The sequence below is a fragment of the Epinephelus lanceolatus genome, chromosome 22 (assembly GCF_041903045.1).
Source record: "Epinephelus lanceolatus isolate andai-2023 chromosome 22, ASM4190304v1, whole genome shotgun sequence".
Taxonomy (NCBI): domain Eukaryota; kingdom Metazoa; phylum Chordata; class Actinopteri; order Perciformes; family Serranidae; genus Epinephelus; species Epinephelus lanceolatus.
The window spans coordinates 3,053,135-3,070,297 of record NC_135755.1 but is presented as its reverse complement, the minus strand read 5'-3'; the positions used below and the strand labels follow the sequence as shown (position 1 = coordinate 3,070,297).

The 17,163-nt window shown below is 43.0% G+C and overlaps 1 pseudogene across 1 annotated transcript in view; it reads right to left on the bottom strand.

Moving 5' to 3' along the window:
• Positions 1 to 909: 909 nt before the first annotated feature.
• The window catches only part of LOC144459741 (uncharacterized), a 28,005-nt pseudogene continuing 11,751 nt past the window's right edge, over positions 910 to 17,163 (bottom strand). The window contains exons 3-4 of the transcript XR_013488548.1: positions 3,524 to 3,633; positions 910 to 3,442 (exon numbers count right to left, since the gene is read on the bottom strand). The product of XR_013488548.1 is annotated as an uncharacterized LOC144459741 (transcript). The remainder of the gene's footprint in view (positions 3,443 to 3,523; positions 3,634 to 17,163) is intronic.

Sequence of the window (17,163 nt, the reverse complement as noted above, 5' to 3'; positions counted from 1 at the left end):
CTAACATACTAACTATTATCTGTATGTCACTAGTCACTTGAACCAAATTTAGGACGATAGGAGACAGGTTGAAATAAACCAAAATTTCCCTTTAACTTTAGTTTTGGTAGGGGAATCATCAACGTTCTTAACAAGATCAGTGAATAAAACAATAGGATAATGATCTGTTAGATCTGAGAATATTACACCAGAATCTATACGAGCTTTGTGAGAATTTGTGAGGATATTGTCGATTATTGTCCTGCTAGACTCTGTAACTCTAGTGAATGTATTGATTGTAGGAAAAAATGAAAAGGAATGTAAAATATTAATAAAGTCATTTGTCATAGTATCATCCTTAACGAGGTCTGTGTTAAAGTCCCCGAGAATGAAACATGTTTTATTTGTTTTGTTTATACGATATGAGAGTTTTTCTAAATTAATCTTGAAGATGTCAATATCAGAGTCTGGTGGCCTGTAAATTACTCCAACTATAATGTTTTTACTACTTTTTACATCTATCTCTATGAAAAGAGAATCAGAGTGACCATCTGCAATAATAAATTCATCACCAATGCTGAGAGATCCTTCATTTAGCCAGGTTTCGCTGCAGCCAATGACTGTTACTGTGGCAGCAGAAAATAATAATGAAAACACTAGTTTGAAGGTGACAAGGAACTTCATACATTAGTGTAAATAATAAATGTTAATGCTGAGGAGGCCGATCACAACAGCTCAACAAACACTGACAGATGGAAACAGTTTGAGATGACGAGTCAGAGCGTCTCTTTGTGTCCAACATTAAAAACAGCTCTGATTATTACAGCAGAGACCCTGACAGGAAACAAGTCCAACAGCAACAATCACATTTGCTGACACAACAGGATGTAAACAGGCGTTACAGTGAAACCAAAGAATGAACACGCTATAGACCAAATCACAATTTTTATTTACAAGAACTTGCAGGGAGAAAATCCTCACGTTACAAACATTATAAATTTAGATAAATTTCCTACTTTGTGGAACGATACAGTTTACCTTTAATCTTGAATCTTTACCTTGCAGTCACAGTCTTTTCCGATGGATATCTGAAGCTGTTAAATCAAAGTCACCAGACTCATTTTATGTAGCAGAGCACAGAGTTGCTGCCTCATTTAGTGAGTGTGTGAGGTAAAGCTGAGCAAATATTCAAACATAGCGTACACTTACACTGATACTGAGTTTTTCAGGTGGCCAAAATCTGTTTTGCTGCGGCCCCGTCCACAACAGTAACAGGCTGAATAAACTACAGAGTGGATGTGCTGCAGATTTTCACACAGTCTGATGGAGACTGTGTTCAAGGACCTCGCCTGGTTTAATGAGGCAGCATCACTTTAATAACAACTCCAACTCAACTCACCATCACAGAGTGAGAGTACAACTGTGGAGCTGATCCTGAGGAGCGTCTGAGCTTTAGTAGTGAGACTGTGACAGGAGCAAAGACCAACACCAGGAACTTTGATCCCACTGCAGAGTCTACAAACTATTTTTATTAAAGGCTGAACTCATCTGATGATATGGACATTACAATCCTCCACACACAAACAAACAGGCTTCAACTCAACTTCTGTCTCTGTACCTCCAACAAGAGTCAAAAAGAAGAAGAGCTCCGCCCTGCTGAGCCTCCGTCTTTATACAGGTGGAGCTCAGGAAGAAAAACTCAGCTGTCTTCTACATGTGGACAAACACAGGACACATGCAAGACACTGGATAAGACATCAAATATGCTACACATGATAACATACATCATATTAATCTGCTATTTAAGTTGTTGATGATGCTCAGAGCTCAGAAGACTTTGGTGTCCTGATGTCATCAACAGGAGCAAACAGTCTGAGCTGGAAACCTGAACATTGTGGAAGGGTTTTCATGTCCCTGTCATACTGGGAGCTGTGGTGTCCCAGCCGTTGCTCCTGGTCGGGTCTTGAGAGGCAAAGTGGTCCAAGGGGAGGGGCCAGACTAACAGTGAGTCAACAGACCATGATGGATCAGACCTGGAGCACCTCGCCCTGACAACACAAACAGAGCCCCCTTCTGGAGGCAGGCTAGAGAGGGAAGCTGCACACGGGACCAAAAATCAGTCAAGTCACTAAACATTTCATTCAGCATGTTGAGTCAGCGTCTGAGACTGCAGAGCCTGTCTGTGACAGAGGTCTCAGGCTGATGCAAATACTTTGATCACAGTCATGGTAAGAGGCATCAGTATCAGTTTTCAAATGCTTATTTGGTCAATCAGCCTATATATATGTACATGGACTTGACTCATGGGGCTCATGGGGCACAGTCCCAAAGATCAACATGGAGTCACCATCCTGTGGGCTCACCAGTCGCAGAGATACGCTTCAGGGTCGGGTGCATTGTGAGCCGCAACATTGCCCCGGACAGTTGCATGATTGATTGTGAAAAGTTTGTGGTCAGCTCTCACACATGGGAGTCCTACAGGGAGGAATCTGGTGGTCCAACATAGGGTTACAGTTGAAATAAAAAACAGATAAAAATAATCAAAGACAAAAGTAAGATATCAACACAGCTATCAGGGCATGGGGAGGAAGCAGTAGGAAGATGTTTGCCTGGCCCTGAAAATGTCCAAAACAATGCAGGGTAAACACATTTGTGGGCTTTAATGTCACTACCAACATTGGTCACATCAGGACGGGTTCTCTCTGGTGTGAACACGTTGGTGGATTTCTAGGTCATACCGTTCAATAAAAGCTTTCTCACACTAGTCACAGTTGTATGGGTTCTCTCCTGCATGCCGGCATTGGTGGGTTCTCAAAGTACTGCACCAGGCAAATAATCTTCCACATTGGTCACACCAGTACGGTTTCTCTCCTGTGTGAATACGTTGGTGGCTTTTAAAGGTCCATGGCTTTGCAAAGGCTTTGCCACACTGATCACAGCTGTATGGTTTCTCTCCTGTGTGAATGCGTTGGTGGAATTTTAAGGTCCATGACAGTGCAAAGGCTTTACCACATTGATCACAGCTGTACGGTTTCTCTCCTGTGTGAATACGTTGGTGGCATTTTAAGGCCCCTGACTGTGCAAAGGCTTTGCCACATTGATCACAGCTGTATGGTTTCTCCCCGGTGTGAATATGTTTATGAGATATTAAGGTTCTTATTTGGGAAAACTTTTTCCCACATTGGTCACACCTGTATGGTTTCTCTCCTGTGTGACTGCGCTGATGGGCTTTCAAGTGAGCTGACTGTGTGAAAGCTTTGCCACATTGATCACAGCTGTACGGTTTCTCTCCTGTGTGAATTCTTTGGTGAATTTCAAGGGACGTGCGCTGCGAAAAAGTTTTCCCACATTGGTCACAGCAGTGCGACTTCTTTGCAGTGTGAACACGGTGGTGACTTTTTAAGCTACGTAGAGTGGTGAAAGCTTTCTCACATTGATCACAGCTAAACAGTTTCTCTGCTGTGTCAATGTCTTGTTTTTTTGAGGTCCCTGACTCTGTAAAATCCTTCCCACTTTGGAAAAAACTGGACAGTTCCCCTTCAATGTGAATGCGTTGATGGGCTTTGAGGGCACTGCAGCGCAAAAATGTTTTCTCACATTGGTCGCAGCTGTATGGTTTCTCTCCAGTTTGAACTCTTTGATGAATTTTTAAAGGTCCAGATGTTGTGAAGGATTTGTCACGGTGGTGACGTATAAGTTCCTCTCTTCCTCTCTGTTCCTATACCAACAAACAGAAAAAGAGTTAATGAGTTGTCACGGTGCAGCGAGCCAACTAAAACCATAAATAACATTTAAAGCATGTCTGCCAAACATAACCCACAAGTTATAAACTTTCTTTTAAAATACAAGTGTTTTTTAGAGAGTTTTTCCTGACATGCTTTGCAGGTTGAAGGCTGAAGACTCAAAGAACAACAAGATATAGCATAGCAGCACGGCAGCTTGCGCTCCACGCCTGACACGTTGCTGTTCCAAGAAGCTATTCTCCCTCCAGTGGCACCTATACACCCCTGCCTCCTTATCACAACCCTGCTGGCTCTAACGTTACTGGCCATTGTCCCATTTCTGCATTTACCCACGCCTTGACTACCGGCACCACCTAGCTGTTAGCTTAGCTCAAGCTAGTCAACGTGCTACATCCATAACTTAGCTCAAGCTAGCCAACGTGCTACATCCATGGCCTGTAACAACATAATGCTCACAAAAGCAAAGAAACAGATTACAGACCTTAAGGAAGACATCTGCCGACTCTCAGGAACTGCAAGATAAACAGGTCATGCTGACCTCCTGCCTGGACCTGGCTTACGAACAGTTCATGCACATTGTCTCCCTCAAAGTGGCCCTCCAGGACACCGTCCCATGGGATACCTCCACCGGTCCGCGGCCTTCCTCCTCCACACCCAGCCTCCAGACATCCTGGGCTGAAGTTGTGATCCGCAACAGAAAGAGATTCCAGGATGCGACTGCCTCTCCTCCTCGCCTGAGCCTCTCCAATCGCTTAGAGGCACTAGCAGACAACCCAGATCTTCGCCCGGTTAGCATAGCTCAAGCTAGCCCACGTGCTAGCCCCGCCGCTAGCTCTCTGCACACGGCTGCTGGTGGTTGTGCAACGCCTGGCTCTGGAAAAGCTGCTGGCCCCTCTCCGCCTGCGGCTACTGGTGCTTTGCCCTCGGGCTCAGGCGGCTCCACATCTGGGGTAACGTTAGCTAGTCCTACACCTGCGGCTGATGGCGTCCCCGCGGCTTCCTGCTCCAATGGCCCCGCGGTCCCCGGTGCCGTGGCCGTTGCTGGGGCGCCGTCTCCCCGCTCCAGCTGCCCTGCCTCTGGGATCATCGCGGCTGGCTCCACACTGGCAGCTGGTGGTGTACCCGCGGCTCGCCTCCCCGGCGTTCTTCCTCGTGTAGTGTAATATTTACTATAGTGTTCGTACTGTACCTTTAAACTGACCTTTAAAAGATACGTGTTGACGCAATATAATCTGTGCAACTGACAAATTACACACTGGTTTAATATTTCATGTATTCTTATGACACACACACTCATTGAGCACTTAAGCATTGCGGTGGAGAAGTACCTAGGACTCACTGTGAATCATTTCTAAAAGTAGCATGAGGATGGGTTCAGAAAACAGTAGTGGAAAGTTAGGGGAATTACAGCTTGTCCTGATAATGACCCTAGAGGGGGAAGGACTAAAAAAGTGCAAACTCAGCAGAAATGTGACACCTTTATGATCAGCGCCCAGTGGAAAAGTTTAAGGAAAAGAGATGACTCAGCAGAAATTCTACGATAAAAGAGCGAGCGCAAACAAAGAAATTTCAGTCCTGCTCCGGAGCTTGACTCATTGAGTTGTGATGTGTTTGTTGCCTGCGAGCACATTAAACTCAGTTGCATCTGATTCTACGTGTCTCCAATTATTTTTTTGACCTCTGAGTATTTGAGTTTTTGATATCTAATGAAAGACAAAGAAAGTCCGTTTGAGAGGAGAAGAGCGAGGTCGCGAGCTTTCTGGCACGGCTCGGGACCTTGACTTTTTTGCTTCCACACTCGCCAGCACCCGCCGGTACCCAGAGTGGCTCTGCTGCGGTCCCGGATCACCAGCTCTCCTCCCGGACAACTACCTCTGCTTCACGTTGCAAATTCCTGAAGGAAGTCGTCCTCAGACGCTCCGGAGGCCTCCTCCACCCCACACTCCCGGCAGACTCTCCTCCTCTTAGGGCTGTAACGGCCGATCCACCGCAACACCTGTCCGGCCGTGCCGGGTCACCGATCCTGCGGCCAGCGGACGACCCGGATGCTGGCTCGCCACCATCCAACCCCGCAAAAACCCTTCCTCGCCCGCTCTTCCCTCCAACCACCCTGATCATCGGAGACTCCATCACAAGGAATATCCGCTTCTTCAATGCCACCACCTGTTGTTTCCCCAGAGCCACAGTCTCGGTAATCCTGTAAAAACTCCCTGGGCTGCTGCAATCACTCCCTTCCTCCATTACCCGCATCGTGGTGCACGTAGGGACCAACGACCTGGCTTGGGGCACCTCTGAACTGACCAAAAGTGCTTTCACCTCCCTCCTGGACCTCCTACGCACTTGTGGAAAGTCTGTTTTTATCTCCAGTCCCATTCCCACACTTGGTCGCGGGGACGCTCGCTTCTCCAGGCTGCTCCTGCTGAATACCTGGCTCAGGCCTACCTGCTACACTCGAGGCTTCAACTTCGCCGACAATTTTAATCTTTTCTGGAACCATCCCTCTTTCTTCAAACACGATGGCATTCACCCTACCTCCCTGGGAAGCCGCACACTGGCAGCCAATATTCAGCATGCTGTACATCACGAGCCACATGCATGACTATTTACATCACACGCCCCCTCCACTGACACACTTCCTCTCTCCATTCCAACTGCAGCACAGAGCACAGCCCCGCTCACCAGCGCCCCCGTCCGACCATTTCAAACATTAACCCTCCCACCTGAGACATTCCCCATACAGTCCATCATAAAGCACAGACCACCCCGCCCTTACCGCACTAAGACTGTGAATAACAAAAACTTGTGCCCCATCTTCTGCACTCCTGCTACCCCCTGTACTACTCAAACCCAACAACACCTGAAACTGGCTCTACTCAACACCCGCTCACTGACCAACAAAAGTGCCATCCTACATGAATTCATCACTGACAATAAACTGGACTTCCTCTGCCTCACCGAAATCTGGCACAGACCCCTGGATTACTTCTCCCTAAACCAGACCACACCCACTGACAAACACTGCCCAGACGGACGGGGTGGTGGCGTTGCTGCCATCTACAAGAAACGCTTTAAAATATCCACAATCTCCATACCTCCTGCTCAGTCCTTCCAACAAGTCACCCTCAAACTGTCTGGTCCCACTTCCCTGGTCATCGCCATCATCTACCGCCCTCCCAAACCAAACAACTCCTTCCTCTCAGACCTCGCCGAATTCCTCACCCAGCTATCCGCCGTATCCCCCTCAATTCTCCTGCTGGGGGACTTCAATATCCACATTGATGATCCAAACTGCAAAAGTGCAATAGACCTCCTGGAACTGCTCCACTACCTTCACTTCACCCAGCATGTCAACTTCCCCACCCACTGTCGCGGCCACATCCTGGACCTAGTCTGCTCCGCCGGTCTCACCCTCCACCAACTCTCCAGTACCAACCTCCACATCTCGGATCATCTGGCCATCACTGTGGACTTCAAGACCCCCCTCCCTCCCCCAAAACTCAAACGCATTATATCCTTCAGAAATATCAAGTCCATCTCCCCCTCTGCTTTCTCTGACTCACTGGCAAATATTCGGTCCACATTCATCACCCCGCTGACCCCAAATCCCTCTGACCTGGTCACCCTCTACAACAACACACTGTCCCTCTGCCTCGACAAACTGGCTCCCCCAAAAACCAAAACTGTCTCATTACTCACTCATCTCCCTGATACACTCCTGAACTCCGTCACATGAAAACCCGTAAGCGCCAGCTTGAAAGACTTTACAAGAAAACCAGTCTCACAGTCCATCTCCATGCCTATACAGACCACCTTTCAAACTACAAAGCAAAGACACCCTCACTGCCGCCCGGTCCAACTACTACTCACAACTCATTCACTCTGGCTCCAATAACCCCAAGACTCTCTTTTCCACCGTCAATAAACTCCTCAAACCCCCCCCCCCCCCCAATCTCAGTCTTGAGATTGGGGGGGGGGGGGGGGGGGGGGCGTCATCTCAAATTTCTGTCCCATCTCGAACCTTCCCTTTCTGTCAAAAATTCTGGAACGTGTTGTCGCCTCCCAAATCAAAACCCACCTCCGCTCATGAACTATATGAACCATTTCAATCCGGATTCCGCCCTCAACACAGTACCGAAACCGCCCTCCTCAAAATCACTAACAACCTCCTCCTCTCTGCCGACTCTGGCCACCTCAACATACTCATCCTCCTCGACCTCACTGCTGCCTTTGACACCATCAACCACACCACTCTGCTGCCCCGCCTACAAACTTCCCTCAACATCACTGACTCTGCTCTCTCTTGGCTCAAATCATACCTCACCGACAGACATCAGTTCATCCACGTCAACAGCTGCACCTCTGCCACCATCCCCCTGCTTCAAGGTGTCCCTCAGGGCCTGGTGCTTGGTCCTCTCCTTTTCATCATCTACCTACTCCCCCTTGGTTCCATCATCCGTCGTCATGGTCTCCATTTCCACTGCTACGCTGACGACATCCAAATCTACATCTCCACAAAATCCATCACCCCGGTCACCCGCTCGACCCTCACCAACTGTCTGACTGAACTCCAATCATGGCTGCAAGCCAACTTCCTCAAACTCAACTGTGACAAATCTGAAATAATACTCATCGGCCCAAAATCCTTCTCTACAGCAACACAAAACTTCACCCTCAGCATTGACAACACCACCCTCTCTCTCTCCCCATTCATCCGCAACCTTGGTATCATCTTCGACAATAACCTCTCATTTGAACATCACATCAGCCGCCTCGCCCAAACTGCCTTCTTTCACCTTAGAAACATTGCCCTCCTCCATCCATTACTCTCCTTCTCCACCGCTGAAATTCTCATCCATGCTTTCATCACCTCAAGACTGGATTACTGCAACAGCATCCTCTATGGCTCATCATCCAAAGTCCTCAACAAACTCCAGCACATCCAGAACTCTGCTGCCCGCCTCCTCACCCACACCAGCTCCTGTGAACATATAACCCCTGTCCTGCAAAAACCTACACTGGCTCCCTGTCCCGTACAGAATCAACTTCAAGATCCTCCTCCTCACCCACAAAGCCCTCCACAGCCAGGCCCCCTCCTACCTCACGGACATGCTCCACCACCACACTCCCTCCCGCAACCTTCGATCATCCGACAAAAACCTCCTCTCTCCTCCACACAGGACCAAGCTCCGAACCTGGGGTGACAGAGCCTTCTCCATAGCCGCCCCCTCCCTCTGGAACACCCTCCCTATACACATCCGTGACTGTCCAAATCCATCCACCTTCAAATCACTCCTCAAAACCCATCTTTTCAAATCCGCTTTTAACCTTTAACATTAACTTTTCATTCTCGGTTTCTCATGTGCCCTCCTTTGTTTTTGCACAGTGCTTTTCCACCTGTTGTTTTATATTGTCCTTGTCTTCTGTTTATCTCTGTGCACTTACATGTATGTACTTCTTTTCTTTGGTTTTAAATGTAAAGCGTCTTTGAGAGCTGTAAAAGCGCTGTATAAATAAATTTTATTATATTATTTTTTTTATTATTATTATTATTACTACTAGTAGTAGTAGTAGTAGTAGTATTATGTCACCATATGACACATCTGTTTTTCTTCATATTAAGACATTTCCACCATAAACTGGTGCACAAAACTTCAAAATGCAGTAAAATAAACGTTGGATGCTGAGAATATCCTGGGGTTGAACGCGCACTATATGTGTCCCTGCAAATGTCACCCTGTACTGCCATCTCCATATTGTAATAGCAGGGTTTAAATTTCGACTCTCAGCTACTTGAGTCAGGCCTGCACAGATTCGATCACCAGTGATCGCAGCACAATGCATGCTGGTTAGATTTGTGTCCTGACTTGCTCTTCTGTCCATAAACAGTATCACTTTGCAGGCTCCGGTAAACACTGTCAGACTATGTAAAATACTGAACCATTCAGTCTGCCCTGCACAGTCTCTGTGTCTACATGGTTGTGTGTTTACCATCCTCCTCTGCACTCTGTATCACGCAAGGCGGAGTTCACAGACACGTGTGCACAGACAGAGACGAGCACATAAGAGTGCGGCCTGGGCAGCATTTTCCTGACCGACAGTTATAACCGAGCCCGGCCAGAACCCCTACTAAATACACAGTCTATGGAGCGGAGCCTGTGTTGCGTTCAGGCGTTGTCACGTAAATAACAAATTCCATCACTTGAATAGGCAACACAGCAGCATGTCAAGTGATACTAGAATTTGTTTACAGTGAAATACAGTTTTTGCTGACAAGCAAAATAAAGAGATAACTTTTGGGGAAAAATTGTTCTTTTTAGGCACAAAACACGTACCGAAACGGAACCAAAACCGTTGCCCAAAAACTGAGGTACGGACCGTACCGTGGGCTGCCTGTACCGGTGCACCCCTAACTATTACTCAGTCCAAATCCCAAAAAAGCAAGAAAAAAGGACCCAAACAAGCAGCCAGATGATCTTCGATGCGATCCAAGCCCTAATTACGAGATTTGATGATCAAGATGAACGACTCAAACTCTTTAAAAGTTGGATGGAAGCCAATACTCAAGCCATAAAAGAAAATAAAGATGAAATCGGTAAAATGAAAGAAGAAATAATGTGCCTGAAAAAGGAAAACATCTCCTGGAGACAGGCGTGTTTGGAGCATGCCAGATACAAAAGAAGATGGGACCTCAGACTAATAGGTCTTCCTGAAAAAGAAGAAGAAAACACAAGAGATGTGGTGATTGGAATCCTTACCCAGGCGAATCCACGGTCAGTGGATAAACTTGATGAGACAGTGGACACAGTACATCGCTTGGGAAAGAAGAATGACGCCACTACCAACAAAATGCCCAGACCAATAATCATACAGTTCGCAATGCCAACTATTCAAGATGAGATATGGAAAAAATCAAGAGAGGCGAGAGTCTGCAAAGAGATGAACATTCAGTTCAAGGAGGACTTTTCAAAGGAGGATCGTGAAGCCCCGGCTAAGCTGTGGCCCAAGGTGCAAGAAGCCAGAAGAAATGGGAAAAGAGCCTTTCTCAAAGAAGGCTACGCACTCATTGAGGGACACAGAATTGACCCATAACTGATATTTTCAATTTGATATTTTCAACTGATATTTTTTGATAATGGGTGGAGACTTCAACATAGTTGAAATGTGATTTGGAGATTTCAAAACTGCCTATTAAGTTGTCAGATTTCCATAAACAGGTACTGCATTACTGGAAAATGATATAGACCCATAATTTCACACCACATGGCTCCACCTTGTGGAATAATAGAACCATTACAATTAGTAAGAAAACCTTGTTTAAAAAAGAATGGTATGAGAAAAAAAGTGTTATATGTTGTTGACTTGATGGATGAACATGGCCATTTTATTCAATGTGATTCATTTGTAGAAAAGTTTCATTTAAAATGCTCCGTCAGAGAGTTCAGTCCAATTTGTAAAGCCATTCCGCTTCCTTTGAAACACATGACACAAAGCACTCTTACATATTCACATGTGGTTATTAAGTTGCCTGAAATAAAGATTGGTGAAGTGTATGTTGGTGAGAAGAAATGTAATAACAAAGTCATTGCTAATGTTTTGAAATGCAAATTGTTTTCTGATTTTCAAAGTAAGAATAATCCATAACGGGAACATTTTAATTAATAAATGTTTCCATTATCTTAAATGGCCAATTTCACCAAAAGTAAAAGACGTTCACTTTAGAATTGTAAACAATGTTTATCCAGCTGCTGAAACTTTACCACAAAGATTTCATTTTCAAGTAAATCCTTATGTGTATTTTGTTCAAGAGAACCCGAAACTATTGAGCATTTATTTTTATCATGGGTAAATATCATATACACCATTGCAAATGGAAAAACTGTAAAGCCTCCATATTTTGCTTTAAAAATGAACTGAAGAATTATTTATCGTCCATTAAGATATGATCTAAAAATAATCAGTCCCTTAAAGACCTGTATGAAGTCATGTTTAAGTCTCTTACATTTTCATTTCATCCTTGCTGCTGTTTATTTTCTTTACATCTCCAACGAGCCTATTGTTTCTTCTGCGAGCTCTCGCGAGAACACGCGACGCACTGCGCGGGAAAATACCCTGCAACACAGACCGTCTCAAGTGTTTCTTTACTCTGAGTGAGTTAAAGATGAAAACAGGAAACACGGAGACATAAAAACCTTTTTGCTTTGTTACATTTCCTTTCTCCAGATGTGATGTGGAACCAGAGAATGAGCGGATGATCCACGGAGCCTCGAGACTCTTCCTCGTGTCTTTAGTGTGGCTGCTGTCAAGCCCTTTTTATCCATGACGTCATCAACACTCACCTCAACATCGCTGCTATCAGAGGACGAGCCTGCTGCTTGTCTTCTCCGGACCTTGTTGCTCCGGTGCTCCGGGTTCTGCTTGTCCTCCTCCATTCCGCTCCTCTACTGCTCCTCCTGCTCCTCCTCTCTCATGGACTCTGATGTCCTGCGCCTGATTTCTAGTCGCTTCCTCTTCTTCTTCTTCTTCTCCTCCCTTTTCCTGCTGATTCTTCTTTGAGGTTTATTGGCGGTTGGCAAACAACGTCATGTGGCATTACCGCCACCTACTGGTGCGGAGTGTGGACTGAAATGTCTAATAATCCAGTTTATAATAATAAATAAATTTGAAAAAAAAACAACAACAAAAAACTCATGTCTTCTTCATAATAATTTCTTTTAGATAATAAATAGTAATCAGATTAATTCCCTGAGTTCTTCTGTAAAATATCTTTTCAGGTTTTGAATCAGTCGCTTTTTTTCATCTTCATATTTCTGACAGTACATAACAGGCTGTACTGTCTCTTCTTACCCACAGTGATCACATCTCTGTGTTATGTTTGCATATTTTGAACAGTAAATCCAGGTCTTGATATTATTATTTCTTCTCTCCTTCTTGTACGTCTCATTTCTCTGAATCCCCTTTGAATTCTGTCAACCCTTTAAAACCTGGAGTGACATCACAAAAATGTCCAAATATTGCAAATAAATAAATAAATACATTAATTAATTAATATAGAAATGTATTTTTAAAAAAGCATGGGGAAAACTATAATCATAATTATCATTATTCTTACATTTTAAAGTTATGTTACAGAATTATTATAATTCTTAATTTAATTCCATTATTTTTTATGAGCACTCCTTCCAGCTCATTTCCTTGTTTTGTTTTTTCTTAACAAATTTTCTTGTTTTTAATTTTCTCTTTTTTCTCATTCTTGCTATTTTTTGGAGGGTAATTTCTTCTTTCATTGCTCATCGCCTTCATCCCATGTTTGTTAAAGAAATCAAGCCAATTCTAACCCACCGTCCTTTCCTCTCTTCCTCCCAGTGCTTCCCCACCTTTCCTTCAGTCTCTGTTTAATCACACTCCTGATTTCTGTTGTTTTTTTCTCTGGAGCTAAGTGTCGTATCAATACAGTTATTTTTTGTGGTCTTCTCTGCTCCCTTATCTGCCATTTTATGTCCTTTCATACCAACGTGCAGCAGTCATTTCATTTCATTTCATTTCTTTATTCACACATCAGTTAAAACCACGTACAATATACCCATTTTTGTAGTTATCTTATGTGAAATGGGACACGCTAGGAAGCTTAAAAAGCTTTTTAAGAGGGGCCCAGGCACAAAATAAATACATGTAACAATAAAACATACCCCCCCCCCTCACACACACACACACACGCACACACACAGAAAACAAAAACAGAAACACATACAAGAGCTACCCTAACCTAAGGCTAAGCCCTAATCCTAACAAGGTCCAAGTGGTCACGTCACCAGCAGTCCAAGAAGAATTAAGCTACATGTAGGAAAAAGAGATTACCTTATCAAAATCATGACTGAGAGTATTTCAACAACAGATGCCTCCTTAGTCTATTTTTAAAAACAAGTATAGATGGGGACATTTGCAAGTCTTTATCAAGATTGTTCCATACCTGTGGACCTTTACAAACACTACTGAGGCTGGTACATTTGAGTTTTCATTTTTTTCCCCTAATAAAATGCTTCTTCCTAGTCTGATATGAATGTGGAGGAAAGGAAATTGGAATCAGGACACAAAATCGAGCTTATTAACAACACAAAACATAGTACAAGTATTATGAAAAGTATTAAGTTCAGTAATTTTTTAGAAAGCCATAACAATGAAAGAGTGGGTCAGAAGGAGCATCAAATTTAGACCAAGACATGGCACGAGTGATTTTCTTCTGCAGAATTATCAATTTCCCTAGGTGGCTGGGAAATGTATTGCTCCAAATAATATTGCAATGATTAAGATGAGGCTCAAATAATGACCGATATAATGTTACAAGTGCTTCACCAGGTAAGAAATGCCTCAACTTAAAAAATAACCCAACATATTTTGATAGTTTCTTAGTTAATACATCAATATGGCCCCTGAAATTTACGAACTTGTCCATGTGAGCTCCCAGAAATCTAGTGGACGTCACTCTCTCAATAGGACTGTCATTTATTTTAATATCAATACGTTCAAGGTTGCTCCGATTTCTGTTTGATCAAAAAATGATAAAGTTTGTCTTGTTTATATTTAGAGATAATTTATTGCATTTTAACCATGTATCAACCTTGATCAATTCATCATTAAGATTAATTTGCAGATCATTTATGTTCTTGTGTGATAAAAATAAATTAGTATCATCCACGAACAGAACTTTGTGTAGAATGTCAGAACAATGTATAAAATCATTTATATATAAAATAAAGAGGAGCAGTCCTTGGATAGATCCCTGGGGGACACCATATTCTACTGTTCTACATTCAGATTTGTGATTGAATATAGAGACATATTGTTTCCTCACAAACATGTAGCTATGAAACCAACAGAGTGCAGTACCTCTGACACCATAATATTGAAGCTTATTTAAAAGAATTTCAAAATCAATCGTGTCAAAAGCCTTTGACAAATCAAGGAAAACTCCAATGCCTAACTCGCCTTTATCAATACAATGATACATTTTTTCCAAGAGATTCAGAATCACTATAGAGGTGGAGCTCTTTTTCCTAAAGCTATACTGTTGTGGAGATAGGATTTTAAATTTTTTTAAAAAGTCACTCAGTCTACTATTGACAACTCTCTCCAGTACCTTGGAGAAGACAGGTAAAATAGATATGGGCCTATAATTATGCAAGTCATTTTTATCCCCCGACTTAAACACTGGTACGATTCTTGCAGTTTTTGTCATGTCAGGCACAACTCCCCAGAGTAAGGAGAGATTGATAGAGTAGACCAGAGGCTCCAAAATTTCACTTATAATAGCTTTAAGAATTTTACTACAAATGTTATCTACACCAGCTGTGTGTGAGCTCTTCATTTTCATAACAATTTTCAACACTTTGTCTCTATCAGTTGGCCTAAGGAAAAGAGAGTTCAAATAATTGCCTCTGAGGTATTGTCTAAATGTGGCATTGTGTGATTGATTAATCTTTTGAGAGAGGTTTTTTCCACTAGAAACAAAATGATCATTAAATTTACTGGCGAGTTCATCATTGTTGGTGGCATTTCCAGTGATATTCTCAGCATTTTTGAAGTTTCCCTTGATTTTGGCATCAGGGAGAATAGTATTTTTATGCTTACGACAAAGGATTTCATTTAGTACCTGCCAGGATTTCTTTTGGTCACCCCGATAAACTTTAATGCATTCAGTATAGTACCTTTGCTCACTCACGCGAATTACTCTTTTTATTGATAGATTTTAAAATACCCTTTGTAAGCTAGGATTTCTGTTTAATGGCACTTTGCTTTATGAGTCTTTCAGGTATAGTACAATCTATGGAATCGGTGATTTCATTAATTAGTACATTATATGCAGTATTCGGGTCCTTACAATTATAGACAGAATCCCACGTTTTAGTTCGCAGGTTTGCACAGTTTTTGTAAAGACTTTTCATTTAAAACCTTAACTTTAGTTTTGGTAGGGGAATCATCAACGTTCTTAACAAGATCAGTGAATAAAACAATAGGATAATGATCTGTTAGATCTGAGAATATTACACCAGAATCTATACGAGCTTTGTGAGAATTTGTGAGGATATTGTTGATTATTGTCCTGCTAGACTCTGTAACTCTAGTGAATGTATTGATTGTAGGAAAAAAAGAAAAGGAATGTAAAATATTCATAGTCATTTGTCATAGTATCATCCTTAACGAGGTCTATGTTAAAGTCCCCGAGAATGAAACATGTTTTATTTGTTTTGTTTATACGATATAAGAGTTTTTCTAAATTCATTTTGAAGATGTCAATATCAGAGTCTGGTGGCCTGTAAATTACTCCAACTATAATGTTTTTACTACTTTCTACGTCTATCTCTATGAAAAGAGAATCAAAGTGACCATCTGCAATAATAAATTCATCACCAATGCTAACTGAGAGTTCAGAGGCTGCATACAAACAGACTCCTCCTCCTGATCTACCAGATCTATTTTTATTGTATAATTTATATCCATCAAGATTAAGGCCATATAAGATCCTTCATTTAGCCAGGTTTCGCTGCAGCCAATGACTGTTGCTATGGCAGCAGAAAATAATAATGGAAACACTACTTTGAAGGTGACAATGAACTTCATAATGAGAAACTGAGTGATGGTGTTGTTGTCATGGCAACACACTGCCTTACATTAGTGTAAATAATAAATGTTAATGCTGAGGAGGCCGATCACAACAGCTCAACAAACACTGACAGATGGAAACAGTTTGAGATGACGAGTCAGAGCGTCTCTTTGTGTCCAACATTAAAAACAGCTCTGATTATTACAGCAGAGACCCTGACAGGAAACAAGTCCAACAGCAACAATCACATTTGCTGACACAACAGGATGTAAACAGGCGTTACAGTGAAACCAAAGAATGAACACGCTATAGACCAAATCACAATTTTTATTTACAAGAACTTGCAGGGAGAAAATCCTCACGTTACAAACATTATAAATTTAGATAAATTTCCTACTTTGTGGAACGATACAGTTTACCTTTAATCTTGAATCTTTACCTTGCAGTCACAGTCTTTTCCGATGGATATCTGAAGCTGTTAAATCAAAGTCACCAGACTCATTTTATGTAGCAGAGCACAGAGTTGCTGCCTCATTTAGTGAGTGTGTGAGGTAAAGCTGAGCAAATATTCAAACATAGCGTACACTTACACTGATACTGAGTTTTTCAGGTGGCCAAAATCCGTTTTGCTGCGGCCCCGTCCACAACAGTAACAGGCTGAATAAACTACAGAGTGGATGTGCTGCAGATTTTCACACAGTCTGATGGAGACTGTGTTCAAGGACCTCGCCTGGTTTAATGAGGCAGCATCACTTTAATAACAACTCCAACTCAACTCACCATCACAGAGTGAGAGTACAACTGTGGAGCTGATCCTGAGGAGCGTCTGAGCTTTAGTAGTGA